The sequence below is a fragment of the Chiloscyllium punctatum genome, chromosome 19 (genome assembly GCF_047496795.1).
Source record: "Chiloscyllium punctatum isolate Juve2018m chromosome 19, sChiPun1.3, whole genome shotgun sequence".
NCBI lineage: Eukaryota > Metazoa > Chordata > Chondrichthyes > Orectolobiformes > Hemiscylliidae > Chiloscyllium > Chiloscyllium punctatum.
In genome coordinates, this window is record NC_092757.1 from 1,252,846 (window position 1) to 1,272,565 (window position 19,720).

Below are 19,720 nucleotides of genomic sequence, written 5' to 3' on the forward strand. Positions count from 1 at the left end.
AAACTCTAGAACTAATTGCTGTGTCCCTTGTTGAGGTATTTCCATCATTGATAGTTACTGGTGACGTGGCAGAAGCGAGGAGGTTGGCTGATGTGGTGCCACTTTTTAAGAAAGGTGGTAAAGAAAAGCGAGTGAACTGTAGACCATTGACCCTGACATCGCTGGTGGACAAAGCACTGAAAGCAATCCTGACATGTGTTTGGAAAGACAAGGACTGATTCGGGATAGTTGTTATGGCTCTGTACGTGGCGAATCACTAAATTGATTTAGTTTCTTTTGAAGAAGTAAAGAAGATGTTTGATGTGGGCACAGCAGCGGATGAATTCGATATGAACTTCAGGCCGCCATTCGACAAGGTTCATCATGGTAGACTGGTTCGCAAATTTTGATCTCAAGAAATACAGGCTGATTTATTCATTTGTGTAGAGGGTTGCTTTCAGATGGGACGCTTATGTTCAGTGATGTGCCACAAGGATCAGTGCTAAGTCCACTGCAGTCTTTCCTTCATTTCCTGAATCACTTCCGTCTGTCTTCAGAAACACAATCAGGCCGAGCCGAATTGAATATTTCTGTGTTATAATCAGCACTGAGATTTTACATCACCAATATTGCTTTAAGTACTTTGGGGGTGGTTCAGGCTCTGGGCCGGAAAGCCAATGGTCGCAAATATTGCTGATTTTATTTCTCACCATGAGGATGTGCCCACAGAAATAATTAAACAACAGCAGAAGAAATACTTCCAACCATACTTGGGAAATTTTGTTGCAATAGGTCTTGAATTGTATGTAGAAATAATGAAGGATTGTCTTGTGGATTTTTACAGTTGAGACTGCGTAGCCATACAAATGCTTCCTGCTGCAGGGATTCCTGACCCTCAAGGAAGTCCCCATGGCCTCCAACCGCATCGTAACATTCGATATTGGGTGGGGGGGGGGGTGACAGCGGGGGTGGGCTGGGAGAAATGGGTTGGACCTGTTTGAGAACGGGGTCATGAAAGGGGATGGGAAATCGACCCTGGAGAAACCGAGTGTAGTACGCTGCGCAGTACATCTGTATTCTGTCTTCAAAAAGGCCATGAGCTTTCTCTTGCCTGCCACTGCAACACACCACTCTGTTCCTTGGCAAACATCTCTGCCTCAGGTTTACTGCAGTATTCTAATGAAGCTAAGAATATGTTGGAACAGCTTCGCCTCACTTTCCTCTTGGGTACCCTGCAGCCCTCCGCAATTAACATTAAATTCAATAATTTTCGAGTCTGATTTCTTCTGCATCCTGGCTCCCAAACCCACACATCAGTCACTCACCAATTTCTTAAATGTTCTAAACTGCTTAGTTCCCTCATTTTATTCAAAGGTCGGACTTTGAAAGTCTGAACTTCAGCACTGGAGATATGTATTAGTGAGTGACTCAGGGTCTGTTGTTTGTATGTCAGGCTAATCATTCTGTGCTGTTGATATTGAAGTGAATCTGTTTACAAAATAAAGACACAGGACATACGAACAACGTTAAATCCAGGACGATATGCTGGTCAATCATGATGTCAATGTTGATTAAGAAGTAAAAGCGAATGGGACTATCAATGATTTCACTGGTTTTTGAGCAGGGAACATTCGCAACGCGGGACTCTGGTGGCCAATTTAGTTTATTGCATGGCTTTTAAGCCGATCCTTGGCTTTGACAAGAAATGTAGTTACGGCCTGAATGTGTGTCCAGATACTGCAATTAGTAGAGTACTAGCGTTTTACTGTAAGGTCATGTGATTGACACTTTCAATTGACAATTTTCCTTTGAGCCTTTGCTTTTTGAACCGAATATTGGCTCTTCATTTCACTGGCAGTGACATTATAAGCGAAGTGAGTTTTCCTCCTGTTGGGATAATTAATTCCCAGTTACTGGTTTATGAGTCAACATTGGGAGTGAATGGGAAACAAGTTTTTAGGTGTGGATTAACATTAACTGAACAGCAGCGCTTCAAATTTGACAAGTTCTGTTCACGCCCTGAGATGAATAAATGATTCAATCACAGAATTGAAGCTGTCAAATGCTAATGGAATCATAGCAAACTGTCCATACTATAAAACAATAAAAAGTAAGTAACTGATTAATCTCTGCTCTAACTCCTGAATATGATTAATGAGTGTTCACGTGTGAAGTCACAGGAGCAGAGGTCAGAGAACAGACGAAGTCAGATATTTAAAAAAACGGTGAAAATCTACCCATTATTGTCAGAGAGGAGCTAACAATCCCCCCCCCACCCCAGTTCCCTTCCCCCACTGTCATTGAGGCTCCGAGGGAAATGAACATCTGTATTAATTCGGATCTCAACGATGATCAAAGAGCTCCAAATAAAACTCCAACTGCTGCTCCGCGTCAAAGAAGAGCAAAGCGAGAGTGGCAATGATGGAGGCCATCTTCAAATAATATTTGATGAATCCGAACTTTCCACAGTAACATCCATGATCTTTCCCTAATCTGCATGAAGGCCGCACTTGTCGACAATGAGAAAATCCGTTACATTTGAATCAGTTCACTATTAAAACGGTCTATTCTTTGCACACTTCAAATAATTGCAAAATTGGTTTGAGGGTTAACCTGCCGATTTTGGAAACCAGTCACTTTCAGGCTCGGCAAGTAGTTCAAGCTCCTTCCACAGATTGTACACAGGAATACTCACTCAATGCCTATGTGCGGGGGATTTCCCAGGTTGGAGGCATGGCGGCTCAGTGGTTAGCAAACCCACCGCGCATTATGAGGTGCCTGCCTTCTTTTCCAGGTTTGGGCGACTGTCTATCTAAAGTTTCAGCAATGTGCACGTACATGTTCGTATTTCCTCCCACATTCCAAAGATATGTAACTTACGTGGATTGGGAACGCTTAATTGTCCACAGCATTCAGTAATGTACGGGTTAGGCATGGGAAATGCAGGGTGATGGGGTGAATCTTCGAGGAGAAAGTGAAGACTGCAGATGCTGGAGATCAGAGCTGAAAATGTGTTGCTTGGATGCTGCCCGACCTGCTGCGCTTTTCCAGCAACACATTTTCAGCTCTTATGGGGTGAATCCAGCAGGTATGCTCTCAAGACAGGGTTAGTGTGGACATGTTTGTCCGAATAGCCTTTTCTCAAAACATTGGGATCCGATGACACTGGCGTTTGAAATATTTTCAGATGAACACATTGAAAGGTAACATTCAGGTCTTGATGACTCAAGTGACTCTTGCAGAGCTCACCATAATGTATGATTTAAGTTTCCCATCAGCAAATCCTCTCTTCTTAATCTACTTTAATAATGATTTATAAAATTCATCTCCCTACATAGAGAATAAAATTTCTGCCAGGCAATTACAACTTTGGTTAAATATTGTTTCTCTATTTTTTCCATCAATGCTCTTAATAGGTGTCCCCCATTCACACATTTCCTTCTGGCCAAATCCAATTTTTCCTGTGGATATTTCTTTCAGAATAGCTTTTAAACCAAAAAAAATGCATTTAGCAAGAGCAATATGTCTGATAATTCATTTTTGCCATGCATCATCACAAATCATTCATCTGACCATGCTTGAGCAAGGGGACAGAATATCCGGCTTTGGGCAGGGGAACCTAGACTGTAGCTTTAAGGTGCAGGACCTGAAGTGTAGGGAGGTTAGGAACATGGCATCAATCTCAAAGGAGGGTGCCTGTCAATAGGAAAGTGGCTTGAAGTGTGTATACTTCAATGCAAGAGGTATACGAAATAAGGTAGGTGAACTTGCAACGTTGTTTGGTACCTGGGATTTCGAATTTGTGGCTATTACCAAGACATGGGTAGAACAGGGACATGATTGGCTGTTGCAGGTTCCCGGGTTTTGAATGTTTTAGTAGGGTCAGAGTTGGGGGTAAAAGAGCAGGAGGTGTGGCATTGCTTTTCAAAGATAATATTACAGAGGTGGAAAGGACGATGGATGAAGACTCGCCATCTGAGGTAGTTTGGGCTGAGGTTAGGAATAGGAAAGATGAGGTCACCCTGTTAGGAGTTTTCTCCAGGCCTCCTAATAGTCCTCGAGACGCAGAAGGAAGGATTGCGAGGATGATTCAGGAGAAGAGTGAAAGTAAGTGAGTGGTTGTTATGGGGGCCTTTAACTTTCCTGATATGACTGGGAAAGCTATAGCTCGAGTTCGTTAGATGGATTGGTGTTTGTCCAATGTGTGCAGGAGGGTTTCCTGACACAATATGTAGACAGGCCAACAAGAGGTGAGGCCATACTGGATTTGGTCTGGGTAACGAACTAGGCCAGGTGTTAGAATTGGAGGTAGGTGAGAACTTTGGGAACAGTGACGACAATTCGGTGACTTTTACTCTAGTGATGGAGAGGGATAAGTGTGCATTGCAGGGCAAAAGTTATAGATATGGCAGGGAAATTATGATGCGGTGTGGCACGACTTAGGATGCGTGGTTTGGAAAAGTAGGCTTCAAGGCAAGGGCGCAATTTATATGTGGAGCTTGTTCAAGGAGCAACTATTGAGTGCCCTTGAGAAATATGTACCTGTCAGGCAGGGAGGAAAGGGTCGAATGAGGGAGCCGTGGTTTAATAACGAATTGGAATCCCGTGTTAAAGGGAAGAGGGTGGCCTATGTAAAGATGAGACGTGAAGGTTCAATTGGGGTGATGGAGAGTTTTACGGTCGCCAGGAAGGATCTGAAGAGAGAGCGAAGAGCAGCAAGCAGGGGACATGAAAAGTCCTTAGTTAGTAGGATTAGGGAAAACCCAAAGGCTTTCTGTAGGTATGTCATGAATAGAAGAATGACTAGGGTAGGAATAGATCCAGTCAAGGATAGTAGTGGGAAGTTGCGTGTGGAGACTGAAGAGATTGGGGAGACACTGAATGAATACTTTTCGTCAGTATTCACTCAGGAACAGGACGTTGTTGCCGATGTGAATACTGAGTCACAATTAATTAGAATGGATAGCTTTGAGGTATGTAGGGAAGAGGCGTTGGAAATTCTGGAAAGGGTGAAAATAGATAAGTCCCCTGGGCCTGATGGCATTTATCCTAGGATTCTCTAGGAAGCAAGGGAGGAGATTGCAGAGCCATTGGCCTTGATTTTTATGTCCTCGTTGTCTACAGGAATAGTACCAGAAGAATGGAGGATAGCAAATGTGATTCCCTTGTTCAAGATGGCGAGTAGGGATAATCCTATTAACTATAGGCCGGTGATCTCCCTTCTGTTGTGGGCAAAGTCTTAGAGAGAATTGTAAGGGATAGGATTTATGAAGATCTGGATAGGAATAATGTGATCAAGGATAGTCAGCATGGTTTTGAGAAGGGCAGGTCCTGCCTCACAAACCTTATTGAATTCTTTGAGAAAGTGACGAAGGAGGTGGACGAGTGTAAAGCGGTAGATGTGCTGTATATGGATTTTATAAGGCATTTGTTAAGGTTCCCCATGTTAGGCTACTGCAACAAATACGGAGGTATGGCATTGAGGGTGAGTTGGATGTTTGGATTAGGAATTGGCTGTCTGGAAGAAGACAGAGGGTAGTAGTTGATGGTAATGTTTCATCGTGGAGAGCAGTTACTAGCGGTGTTCCGCAAGGAACTGTTTTGGGACCATTGCTGTTTGTCATTTTTATAAATGACCTGGAGGAGGGGCTGGAAGGTTGGGTGAGCAAGTTTGTGGATGATACGAAAGTCGGTGGAGTTGTTGACAGTGAGGAAGGATGTGTCAGTTACAGCGGGATACAGATAAGCTGCAGAGGTGGGCAGAAAGGTGGCAAATGGAGTTCAATGTGGGTAAGTGTAAGGTGATTCACTTTGGGTGAGTAACAAGAAGATGGGGTACTGGGCTAATGGTCGGATACTTGGTAGTGTGGATGAGCAGAGGGATCTTGGTGTCCATGTACACAGATCTCTGAAAGTTGCCACCCAGGTAAATAGTGCAGTGAAGAAGGCATATGGCGTACTGGCTTTTATTGGCAGAGGAATTGAGTTCCAGAGTCCTGACATCATGTTGCAGTTGTATAAGACTCTGGTGCGGCCGCATCTGGAGTATTGTGTGCAGTTTTGGTCGCCATACAATAGGAAGGATGTGGAGGCACTGGAACAGGTGCAGGAGGTTTACCAGGATGTTGCCTGGTATGGTCGGGAGATCGTATGAGGAAACGCTGAGGCAGTTGGGGCTGTTTTCATTGGAGAGAAAAGAAGGTTTAGGGGTGACTTGATAGAGGTGTACAAGATGATAAGGGATTTATATAGGGTTGACCATGAGAACCTTTTTTCGCCTATGGAGTCAGCTATTACGTGGGGGCATAGCTTTAAATTAAGGTGTGGTAGGTATAGGACAGATGTTAGGGGTAGATTCTTTACTCAGCGAGTCGTGAGTTCATGGAATGCCCTGCCAGTAGCAGTGGTGGACTCTCCCTCTTTATGGGCATTTAAATGGGCATTGGAGAGGCATTAGAAGGATAGTGGGCTCGTGTAGGTTAGGTGGGCTTGGATCGGCGCAACATCAAGGGCAAAAGGGCCTGCACTGCTCTGTATTTTTCTATGTTCTATTTTCTATGTTCATATATGAGCGAATATAATTCACACATTTGTTAAGGCATGTAAGAAGGCGATTTCACCGAATGTGCAAGCACAATTCTCCGAAAATGGTTTCTAACTTTCACCATTTCCCTGAATTCTCCCTGCAATCCAGGATCTTGTTAAGAACGAAATAATCAACTAATTGCCGTTCACCAAAACTGCTGAAAGCACAGTTCCACGCAATTGATTACAGACATGATTATTGGCTGTTCGCACATCAAATTACCTTCTGTTGTAATGTTTTTGAAATCTACACTCGTATTCTCAATGAATTACGATGGCAACAGTTTCTCATTACCTGTTCTGAACAAGCCCCTCATGATATTGAAAGTTTCTTCTCAATTTCTGTCAAACTTCCCCAATCTAATATCATGGCTGAAATGTCTCGCTGCCGGAGCATTTCTCCAAACTTGCCAGTGCTTGCATGACACGAAGATTGTAGGAATAGCAGAAAGCATAAGGGACTCTCAGAGACTACAGGAGGATATCGATAGAATGGAGATTTGGCCGGAAACGTGGCAGAGGATTTCAACCCAGATAAACGTGTGGTGATGTATTTGGGCAAATCTAATTCTAAAGCGAATTATCCAATGAACGGAAGAGCCTTGAGAAAAAGTTGTTGGGCAGAGAGTTCTGGGGTGCAGGTCCATTCCACCCTGAAGGTTGCTGCACAGGTGGATAGGGTAGTCAAGAATGCATATAGTAGTCTTGCCTTCATTGGACAGGTTGTTGAGTATAAGAGCTGGCAAGTCGTGTTAGAATTGTACAGGACGTAGGTCCGGCCACGTTTGGAATACTATGTAAATTTCTGGTCGTCACATTACCAAAAGGATGTGGTTGCTTTGGGGAAGGTGCAGAGAAGGTTTACGAGGATATTGCCTGGTATGGATGTTACCAGCTATGAAGAGAGGTTGAGTAGATTGGTTTGTTTTCATTAGAAAAAAAAGAGATTGAGGTGGGACCTGATTGAGGTTTACAAAAGACAGAATGGATAGATACAAGCCTTTTTCCCAGGGTGAAGGATTGCATAACGAGAGGTCACGCGTTAAAAGTGAGAGGTGTAAAGTTGCAGGGGGTTATACGCGGCAAGTCCTTCACACAGAGGGTCGTGGGCGGAGTCGGGAGAGCGTTGCCTGGAGATGTGGTAGAGGCAAGCACGTTAGTTTCATGTAAGGTGCGTCTGCACGGATGCATGAGTAGGTGGGCAGCAGAGGGATTCAGAATTGATCGACAGTTTTAGACAGTTCATTTGGATTTGTTCAGGCTTGAAAGACCGATGGGCCTGTTCCTGGGCTGTAAATTTTCTTTGCTCTTTGTTTCCTCTCTTCCTGTTTTCAACTTATACTCAGTTGCATCTGGAGTTATTATCGGGGTCCACCCTATTTTCTGATTATCTTTACTTTGATGAATTAACAGTAATTTTCTCGTAAATATTGGGAAGAATTAAGGCAGTAATTCCAATCTATGCTCCATTCCTGCCCCCATCCAACACCCGTCCCAATCCCTCTGTCTTGTAACTCACTGAGAATCAGACCAGGCCCTTTCCCTGGGGCATGTTTGCAAAAGGAAATCTGCAGTTGATTCGCACGAAGAGAAAATGCAAAGCCATCTTATTCGGAATTTTCGACCACCTTGCTTTTTTTTTCTCGTTACAGAATTAGTCCAACTTGGATAAAAAACTGAACGCCATACGCAAGGCGAGACTAACTGCCGTTAGCATTAAGACAGCATTTGTCTGACTCAGACGACAAAGAGCTACTGCAAAACCGGGGTCAATTGGAATTAACGGAAACTCTCCACAGCTCGAACCCATCCAGGACAAATGTTTCTGGTTCTTGGTGGCCAATAATTACCAGACCATCTCAGCACTACATCAGTTTCTCAGACTAGTGTCTTTCAGTTGGCAATCTGATTCAGAAGAATGATAGAATCATAAGAGTGTGGAAACAGGCCATTTGGCGCAACAAGTCAACTCTGACTCTTCGTCAAGCATCCGACCCATGTGTGCAACTACACCCTAATCTTTATAATTCTCCATACCCCACGGCTAATCCTTTTAAACTGGAAGCCCTCGACATTGGCGAATTTAAAATAGCCAAATTAGCATGGCCAATACACCCGACCTGCACTACATTGCATTGTGAGAAGAAGCCAAAGTGTTTGAAGGAATCCCACACAGACATTGGGAGAGACTGCACACTCCACAGTTACATGAGGCTGAAATTCAAGCAAGGTTCCTGGCACTGTGAGGCACTGTATCATTCATTATTACACAATAGTTGAAAGAATTTGAGACTCCTCAGGCAGACAAGCAACGCATGTCCTAAGACTGTAAAAAACAATCAGTCACTTCTCTGATCAATGTTTGAAGAATGTCATTTTGCACGAATTTGTTGTTGTAATACAGGAACAACATGTCACTTCTTTTGTGCAACTAAACACCTTAATGGCCTTCAGGAGAGGTGGCAAAATCAGTATCGGACAAAGACACATCGTTTCAAATTCCGTTGAATCGCCATAAATGCGCACATTTTGAACAAATATTATTAACAAGCAGAGTGGCAATCAGATTGAGTGACAGTAAGTCAGAATTTTCTGCTGAAGCAACACTAAAATGGAGCAATGACAATCGGTATTTCTAAATATCGCATCATGATAAGAACGCAGGTATCTCAGGGTTTGCTGAGTAGAAATAAGAGACGCAGAGAGCAACACAGTCAACCGTAAAGATATCTCAGAAAGTAAGTCTAGATTCCTAACAATACAGAAACAGGGCCTTCGGCCATACAACTCCACGCCGTCCCTCTGAAGAGTAACTGATGCAAACCAATTCAACTACCTATATTTACCCTTGACTAATGCACCCTACTCTATGTGCAATGTAGCATGGCCTATTCACATGTCATGCACAGATTTGGATAATGGGGGAAAACACGCACACACCGAGTTTGTGTGCAAACACCACACCCACAGTTGCCCAGGGCCGGCATAGAATCCGGGTGTTTCGTGCAATAACGCAGCTTGCTAACTCCTGAGCAACCGTGACGCCCCAAGGTTTGAAGATGTCCGTGATCGAGAGTGATGAGGCCATGGAAGGAGTTATAAACCAGATGCAAATTTTAACGATGTTCTTTGCTTGATCACAAGCAAATGTGCTCAGTGAGCGTGGGATTGATGCACATGTGTAACTTCGGGTGTGTGTGGGTGGTGGGGTAGAAGACTACACACGATATTTTTGGATGATCTCATGTTTCTGGGCGGGGGAATGGAGTAGAGGGTTAGTATGAGAAGCTGCACAGGAATATATTGGAATAATCAAATCTAAAGTTAACAAACACGTGTACAATGTTCTCAGAAGCATCCGACCTTGAACGGATGGAAGCAGGCGATGTTCTGGAGCTCTGTGACCGAATTTCAGGATGGTGTTGAAATATAGTGATATTGTGAAATATATTGTGTGCTTAAACCAGAGACACGAATTATGAACTAGTTAAGACTATTTCAGCCTTCATTACACAGAATGTACCCTCCAGCAATGGAGTACTAACCCTGTGATAATCAGGTCCTTCCTCAGTAGTGCACGATCTCTGATGGTGCTGCATTAACTCAGTGCTGACCCTATGAACAAATGCCGTTCTGTCAATTCTGACTGATCTAAAATTAGTCATCAGCTTGATTTGATCCTCTGATAATGATGCATTCCCTTACTTCTGGCCCTCTCAATCAGAAAAAAAAAATGCTATACAGTCTTATGGCTGACATTCCAGTAATGAATACAGCCTCAGATCTGATTCTCTCACAATGACACACTCCCTTAATTCTGACTCCTCACAAAGAGGCACTTCCTCAACCTGACCCTCTGACAATGAGGCACTCCTTCCGTTTTGAATTGCAGGCAACTCTGCAATACTTTAAGAGGGACCCTCCAATGGCGTAGCAATCCCTTAATTTAGACTCCCTTACTTTAATGCTCTGCCTCAGAATAGACCCTCTGATAATCGGTCCGTCCCTCTGAACGGATTGTCTAACAATGAACGAATCCCTCAACACTGGCTGTACAGAGATGAGGGTCTCCCACATTTCAGACCCTCTCACAGTCTTAATAGCACAATACTGACACTGTAAGCCACTGACAATTCCTTGATTATGACCGCGTTTCAATGAGGCGCTGCCTCAGAACAGACATTCTGATAATGAGGCACACTCTCAGGACTGAATTTCCAACAATAATGCACTCCCTCAGTACGAACTGTCTGATAGGCCAGCACTATATCAGTTCTGACCCTATCGTTGAGTAGCTGCCTCTCAATTCTAACCTCACTACAATTTTGTATTACTTTGTGTTACTAATGGACTTAGAACTGACAAAGATGGGATACCTCAAGACTGCCCTTTTGCAAAATGGCACTCTACCAAATCTGACAATATTAAGATGAGCACTTGATCCTTTTACAGTGAATGCAGTCCCTCAATACTAAACCTCCGACAGAGGCACCCCCTGACATTGATGCATGACCACTGAATTGATCAATAGTCAGTGTTGCAAAATCTCAGTCCTGAGCATTTAAATACATGGGATGCGGTCAATTTTGACTCTGTTACAATTAGGAAAATATACCGTTCTGACCTTCTGAAAATGAGACAATATTTCAGCCCAACGGTCAGATATGAGAGAGTAACTCAGTTCTGTCGAGTCAGCCAAAGGAAGTCATTCATTGTCAGATAATTTGCCATTGCTCTACTCTATTAACCACCAGTACATTATCAGACTTCAGCCTGAGCACTGGATGAGTTTTGATACTTTGTTATTGATTCAATCTCTCCCTTCTGGCCCTTAGTTGGTGACAAAATTTCGAAATAATCACCCTTTGACAAAGAGGTAACTCCTCAAACTAATCTTCTGCCAATGAGACACTGCTTCAGCAATGACCCTCTAAAAAACGAGGCAATGTCTCAGGACTATCTTTCTAGTAATCCCTCAGGATTGAGACAATGATAGAGCCGCAATACCACAGTGGCAATCCCCTAATCATGTGGGTCTCCTTTAATTCTCTCGTGGAAGACAGAAACTCTAAAATAAGGCACTTCCTCAGTCATCATCCTCTCAGAAGGAACGATTTGCTCAGTACTTTGTCAAACCTCCTGACAGAGGTTCAGTACTTACTCTATCCTCAACCTCTAATCATGCAGCAGCCCTCCATTCTGACGTCCATGGGAACTGCAGGAGTGCATTAATAACACAGGGTCAACACTTAGCCAAAGCCTCCTAATCATGGGTTCAGAAACGAGGCAGTGCTACACATTGAGATGGCTTCAATAATTGGAGAAGTCACGTAGGTGACATTAAGTTTTAAACTGGTGAACTGGGGCAGGATAATATTCAATGCTTCGATTCTAAGGTAATGAAGCACTATCAGATGGTTAATACTGACGGAGTGCTTTCTTGTCAGAGATTCAGAAGTGAACAAGTGTCGTATTGTCTGAGTTTCTGTACTGAGAGAGCAACGTCAGATAATCAATGCCTCAGGATTGTCGGAGAATTCATGGGGTATCCAAGTCCAATGTCTGCATGTACAGGTGCCCGACTCCAATTTTCCCATTCAGTATTTTTCTGCCTCAATTCTCCCATTACTGCCATGTTGGGCAAATTCACCAATTATCTGATGGCCTGCTCCAAATTCTCAACTTTAGATCACATCTAGCCCAAATTTCCACTTAGTAGTTCTTTGAAACAATTCTCCAATTAAATGGTCTGTGTGCCAGAATTCTTTATTTTTAGGCATGGGTAAATTAGACGGAATGGTGTATTTCTGTGCTATACATTTCTAATACTCTATTTAGGGCTCCACCGCCCTGCATCAATTCTACCATTTACCAATTAACATAGAACATAGAACAATACAGCACAGAACAGGCCCTTCGGCCCACGATGTTGTGCCGAACTTCTATCCTAGATTAAGCACCCATCCATGTACCTATCCAAATGCCGCTTAAAGGTCGCCAATGAATCTGACTCTACCACTCCCACGGGCAGCGCATTCCATGCCCCCACCACTCTCTGGGTGAAGAACCCACCCCTGACATCTCCCCTATACCTTCCACCCTTCACCTTAAATTTATGTCCCCTTGTAACACTCTGTTGTACCCGGGGAAAAAGTTTCTGACTGTCTACTCTATCTATTCCTCTGATCATCTTATAAACCTCTATCAAGTCACCCCTCATCCTTCGCCGTTCCAACGAGAAAAGGCCGAGAACTCTCAACCTATCCTCGTACGACCTACTCTCCATTCCAGGCAACATCCTGGTAAATCTTCTCTGCACCCTCTCCAAAGCTTCCACATCTTTCCTAAAGTGAGGCGACCAGAACTGCACACAGTACTCCAAATGTGGCCTAACCAAAGTCCTGTACAGCTGCAACATCACCTCACGACTCTTGAATTCAATCCCTCTGCTAATGAACGATAATACTCCATAGGCCTTCTTACAAACTCTATCCACCTGAGTGGCAACCTTCAAAGATCTATGTACATAGACCCCAAGATCCCTCTTTTCCTCCACCTGACCAAGAACCCTACCATTAACCCTGTATTCCGCATTCTTATTTGTTCTTCCAAAATGGACAACTTCACACTTGGCAGGGTTGAACTCCATCTGCCACTCCTCAGCCCAGCTCTGCATCATATCTAAGTCCCTCTGCAGCCGACAACAGCCCTCCTCACTGTCCACAACTCCACCTATCTTTGTATCATCTGCAAATTTACTGACCCACCCTTCGACTCCCTCATCTAAGTCATTAATAAAAATTACAAACAGCAGAGGACCCAGAACTGATCCCTGCGGAACTCCACTTGTAACTGGACTCCATGCTGAATATTTACCATCTACTACCACTCTCTGACTTCGACCGGGGAGCCAGTTTTCTATCCAATTGGCCAAATTTCTCTCTATCCCATGCCTCCTGACTTTCCACATAAGCCTACCATGGGGAACCTTATCAAATGCCTTCCTAAAATCCATGTACACTACATCCACTGCTCTACCCTCATCCACATGCTTGGTCACCTCCTCGAAGAATTCAATAAGACTTGTAAGGCAAGACCTACCCTTCACAAATCCGTGCTGGCTGTCCCTAATCAAGCAGTGCCGTTCCAGATACTCGTAAATCCTATCCCTCAGTACCCTTTCCATTACTTTGCCTACCACAGAAGTAAGACTAACTGGCCTGTAATTCCCGGGGTTATCCCTATTCCCTTTTTTGAACAGGGGCACAACATTCGCTACTCTCCAGTCCCCTGGTACCACCCCCGTTGCCAGTGAAGACGAGAAGATCATTGCCAACGGTACTGCAATTTCCTCTCTTGCTTCCCACATAATCCTAGGATATATCCCGTCAGGCCCGGGGGACTTGTCTATCCTCAAGTTGTTCAAAATGTCCAACACATCTTCCTTCCTAACAGATATCTCTTCTTGCTTATCAGTCCGTTTCACACTCTCCTCTTCAACAATACAGTCCCTCTCGTTCGTAAATACTGAAGAGAAGTACTTGTTCAAGACCTCTCCTATCTCTTCCGACTCAATACACAGTCTCCCACCACTGTCCTTGATCGGACCTACCCTCGTTCTCGTCATTCTCAGGTTTCTCACATACGCATAGAATGCCTTGGGGTTATCCTTGATCCTATCCGCCAGGAATTTTTCATGCCCTCTCTTAGCTCTCCTAATCCCTTTCTTCAGGTCCCTTCTGGCTATCCTGTATCCCTCCACTGCTCTGTCTGAACCTTGTTTCCTCAACCTTATGTAAGCCTCCTTCTTCCTCTTTACTAGACATTCAACCTCCCTCGTCAACCAAGGCTCCCTCACACGACCATTTCTTTCCTGCCTGATCGGTACATACATATCAAGGACACGTCGTATCTGCTCCTTGAAAAAGTCCCACATTTCCACCACATCCTTCCCTGACAGCCTATGCTCCCAACGTATGCTCCTCAAATCCTGTCTTACAGCATCGTAATTTCCCTTCCCCCAATTGTAGAAACTTCCTTGTTGTGCGCACCTATCTCTCTCCATAACCAAGGTGAAAGTCACAGAATTGTGGTCGCCATCACCAAAATGTTCACCCACTAACAAGCCCACCACTTGTCCCGGTTCGTTACCGAGTACCAAATCCAATATGGCCTCCCCTCTGGTTGGACAATCTACATACTGCGTTAGAAAAGCTTCCTGGACACACTGCACAAACACCGCCCCATCCAATCTACTTGATCTAAAGAGCTTCCAATCAATATTTGGGAAGTTGAAGTCGCCCATGACTACGACCCTGTGGCTTCTGCACCTTTCCAAAATCTGTTTCCCAATCTGTTTCTCCACATCTCTGCTGCTATTGGGGGGCCTATAATAAACACCCAACAAGGTGACTGCACCTTTCCTATTTCTGACTTCAGCCCATACTACCTCCAGAGGCAGATCCCCCTCAAACTTCCTTTCTGCAGCCGTTATACCATTTCTAATTAGCAATGCCACCCCCCCTCCTTTTTTACCACCCTCCCTAATCTTACTGAAACATCTGTACCCAGGAACCTCCAACAGCCATTCCTGTCCCTCATCTATCCATGTTTCCGTGATGGCTACAACATCGTAGTCCCAGGTACCGATCCATGCCTTAAGTTCACCCACCTTATTTCTGATACTCCTTGCATTGAAGTATACGCACTTGAGCCCATCTCTGTGTCTGTAAGTAGTCCCTGTCAGTGCTACCTTCTCCACAGCCTCCCTACAGTCTTGGACATCCTGACACACAGCTAGCTTACTTGCTGGACTACAAGTCCGGATCCCATCCCCCTGCCAAATTAGTTTAAACCCCCCCGAAGAGTGCTAGCAAACCTACCCCCCAGGATATTGGTGCCCTTCTGGTTCAGGTGCAACCCGTCCTGTTTATACAGGTCCCACCTTCCCCAGAATGCAGTCCAATTGTCCAAATATCTGAAGCCCTCCCTCCTACACCATCCTTGCAGCCACGTGTTCAACTGCACTCTCTCCCTATTCTTTGCCTCTCTGTCACGTGGCACCGGCAACAACCCAGAGATGACGACTCTGTCTGTCCTAGCTTTTAGCTTCCAGCCTAACTCCTTGAGCTCTTGAATGACCTCCCCGCCCCTCTTCCTACCTATGTCGTTGGTGCCAATGTGTACCACGACTTCTGGCTGCACACCCTCCCCCTTAAGGATTCTGAAGACACGGTCCGAGACGTCTCGGACCCTAGCACCCGGGAGGCAACAAACCATCCGAGAGTCTCGCCCATGTCCACAGAACCGCCTGTCCGTCCCTCTAACTAGAGAGTCCCCTATAACTAGCGCTCTCTTCTTCTCCCCCTTTCCCTTCTGAATCTCAGAGCCACAGACCCCTTCACTGCAGCTTACACCTGCAAGGCTGTCCCCCCCAACAGTTTCCAAAGCTGCATACTTATTTTTTAGGGGAACAACTACAGGGGAACCCTGCACTGCCTGTTTCTTCCCCTTCCCACCTCTAACTGTTACCCAGCTACCTCTGTCCTCTGGCGTAACTATGTCCCTGTAGCTTCTATCGATCACCCTCTCAGCCTCTCGAATAATCCTCAGCTCATCCAGTTCCAGTTCCAGTTCCCTAACTCGTTCCCTAATTCTGCACAAGTCCTATCCTTTTTGAGTAATATCCTGGTGTAGTTCACCCACTTAAAGCTTAATGGTAACTGGAAGATGTCTCCAATTATATCGTCATCATTTTTTCTACTTAGTTCTTCCCTGATTATTTCTTTCACAAATAGGTGCCCTTCTGAATCCTTTTTCTTAAATTTGATGATGGTTGAACCGATTCTCGAATGTACAGGTTATTGCAATTTTCTACCTTTCATTTACTCCCTGCCGCTGCTCTCCCACTTGGATGTGCTCTTCTCCAATTCTGTAATACAATGGCCGTCTCACCGATTTTCTAAAGTGATGTCACTGTGCACCAAATCTCTCAAATTCTGATGCACAACAAATTCTCCCATTTACTCATACCCTTACACAACAGTAATACTTCCATTTTCTAATGCCCTAGCCCAATGCTGCTGTTTAATGGTGTCCTACTCTAATTCATCCATTTTACAAGTGCCATGTCCAAGCTCTCCAATTTAGTTCCACTGTGCATCACTTCTTCCATTTAGTATTTCCCTGCAACAATTCTCCTATTTCGTTCTCCGCTGCCAGAATTACGAAATTTAGGTGTCCGTTCCCCTACACTGCATCAATTCCCCAAATTTCTGATCCTGTATATATTCATTTTAGTGATGAAATGCACAAACTTCCAGTGTACTGGTGCCCTATTGCGAATCTCCACCCCTGCATATTTGAAATATTTCTTGTATTTCTTGATTTTGCTGTTCCTAACTCCTATTTGCTCCCATTCTCCACTGTCTTAGCATTCTGCAGAAATTCTATTATTCACTGATGTCCAGCACCCACTCTCCAATTCAATGTTTCAAAACACCAATTCTCCCATTTACTCTTGTCTTCAGCAAATGTTGCCCTTCACCAAATATCACATGAACTTAGGCCCCAGACTAATTCTTCCATTCAAGATTGACGTGTCCGAATAATCCCATTTACATCTGCACTGCCCCAGTTTTTCCATTTGTTGCCACTATACCCCAGTTCTCCTATTTAGTGCTACAGTGCACCAATTGTCGAATTTTGTGCTACATTGTACCAGTTCAGCAATTTAGTCCTACACTGCATCATCCCATTTATTTAGTGCTTCACTGCACCAATGATTCCATTTAATGCTATACTTCAGCAGTTCTCTCATTTAGTACTACATTGCACTGATTGTTTAGTTCAGTGATACAGTGTAACAGTTCTGCCAATTAATGCTGCATTGCACCAATTTTCCAATTTCGTATTGCACTGCATCAACAATCACAGTTATTGAACCAATTATCGCAATTAGTGCTAAACTTCGCCAATTCTTCCATTTATTGCCATACTGCACCACTTCGCCCTTTTGGAGCTACACTGCATTATTTCTCTCATTATCTGAGATATTGCTTTACTTTCAGATCGTGAGAAATGTGGGGATGCATTCCTGTGAGGAGGTCAATACTGAGGCAGTGCATTATGACAAACAGTTTAGAACTGAGGGAATGCCACATGATTTTGTGGTTAGTACTTTCTTATTTCAGCACGACGAGAAGATCAGGACTCAGTTGACATCATCATGGTCAGACAGTTAACATTGAGGCCGTACCTCGTTGTAATAGGATCGGAATTGCGAGGATATATTGTTTTCAGAGCACCTATATTGAGGCAGTGCCTCATATTGCAAGCGTCTGAAATGAAGCAATGAGAAGTGAGATATTGCAGAGCTATCAGATAGTCAGTCCTAAAGAAGTGCCTCACTCTCAGAGGCTCCATTCATTGACAGTCTTTCATTGCATCAGAATCAAAATTGAGGTGGGCTACTCAATTAGAGGTTCAGTACTGATATTGGAACACTCAGGTCTGCAATACCTCAGTATTGATCCTTTAAACTTGCAGCATACCCTAATGCCTGACCCAGTTACAGTGAGATACTGCCTCAGAACAGATTCCCTGACAATGAGGCGCACTCTTAGAAAATAACCTCTGACAATAAGACAAACCCTCAACATTGAGCCTCTGATGATGAAGCAGTAACTCATAGTCAGATATTCAGACCTGAAGAAGTGTCATATTGTCAGAGCAGGCGTCATTGTTACAAGGTCATTCCTCATGGAGATCCTCATTTATGTTAACCAGAATTGAGTGTGCCTCACAATTAGATGGACTGTACTCGGGTATTGTAGTACTATCGGCGACAGTATTGAAGAACGTCATCAGAGGCAGACAGTATGTTCTGAGGGAGGGCTCTATTATCAACATGAAAACGCTGACGGAGTGCCTTATTTTCACATTGTCAATACAGAACCAATGCTTCATTGTTTTATATATATGGAAGCGACCCTTTGCCAGAGGGTCAGTTCCGAGGCTGTAACCGATTGTTAGAGGGTCAAAACTGTAGGAGTTTGTTATTTTCATCGGATCAATACGGAGGCAGTGATTAATTTGAAGAGGATCATAACTGAAAGTGTGCTAAAGAATTACACAATCAGCATTTACAGGTTTTCAACTCTACCAGAGGGTCAGTGGGAGAGCCTCATGATCAGAGTGTCAAGATTGTGGAAGTGGCTTATTGTCAGTGATTCATTCCAAAGAGTGTGACACTTCTTCAGAAGACTAGTTCGGAGGCAGCACCTGAGTGTAATTGTCAGAATTGAGACAGTGACACCCGTTCAATTGGCCTGTTCTGTGGTCGTGCAGCACTGACAGCTTGGTCGTTCTCTTAGAGTGTTTCATTAACAAATGTTCATTATAAAGGAAGGCTTGTTTATCATATCGTCAGTACTGAGAAAGTGCTTCATTGTCAGAGAGTCCGTTGTGAGGGAGTGACTCATTGTAATCTGTCAAAGTTGATTGAATACCACAAGTTTAGAAACTTTGCCTCACTGTGAGAGGATTAAAACTGAGAGATCACTGTTAACAGAGTCAATACTGACCCACTCTCTCACTGTATTGGGGTCAGAACCGAGGAAGTGCAACACGATTTGAAGATCAAAGTCAGATGGTCAAAACAAAGGCAGAGCATACTTGTAACAGGGTCAGAATTGAGGGATTATCTTAATGTCAGAAGATCAATTCTGAGGCAGTGACTCTTTGACAGAGGGTCAATACTGAGACAGTGCTTCATTATGTCGGTAACTGAATCGAGGGGTGAGTTCTGAGATAATACAGCATTACCAAAGCATCAGTGTTGAGGGAGGGTCCAAAGACAATTTTCCATTTCCGTATACCGCACAGTAATTTTCCGATTGAATGATGTCCTGCCCCACCTGCCCTATTTAGATCTGATCCATTGGTATGAAATATTGGCGTCGACTGTGTGTTGCTGGAAAAGCACACTAGGTCAGCCCGCATTCAAGGAGCAGGAGAATTAACGTTTCTGCCATAAGTCCTTCATCAGTAATTTGGCTTGTGAGCAACGGGGTCTGAGAAATAAATATGATTGTGGTAGAGCTGGGGCGATGGTAGCTGGGAGATGACATTCTGGTGGAAGTGATAGGCCGGAGAG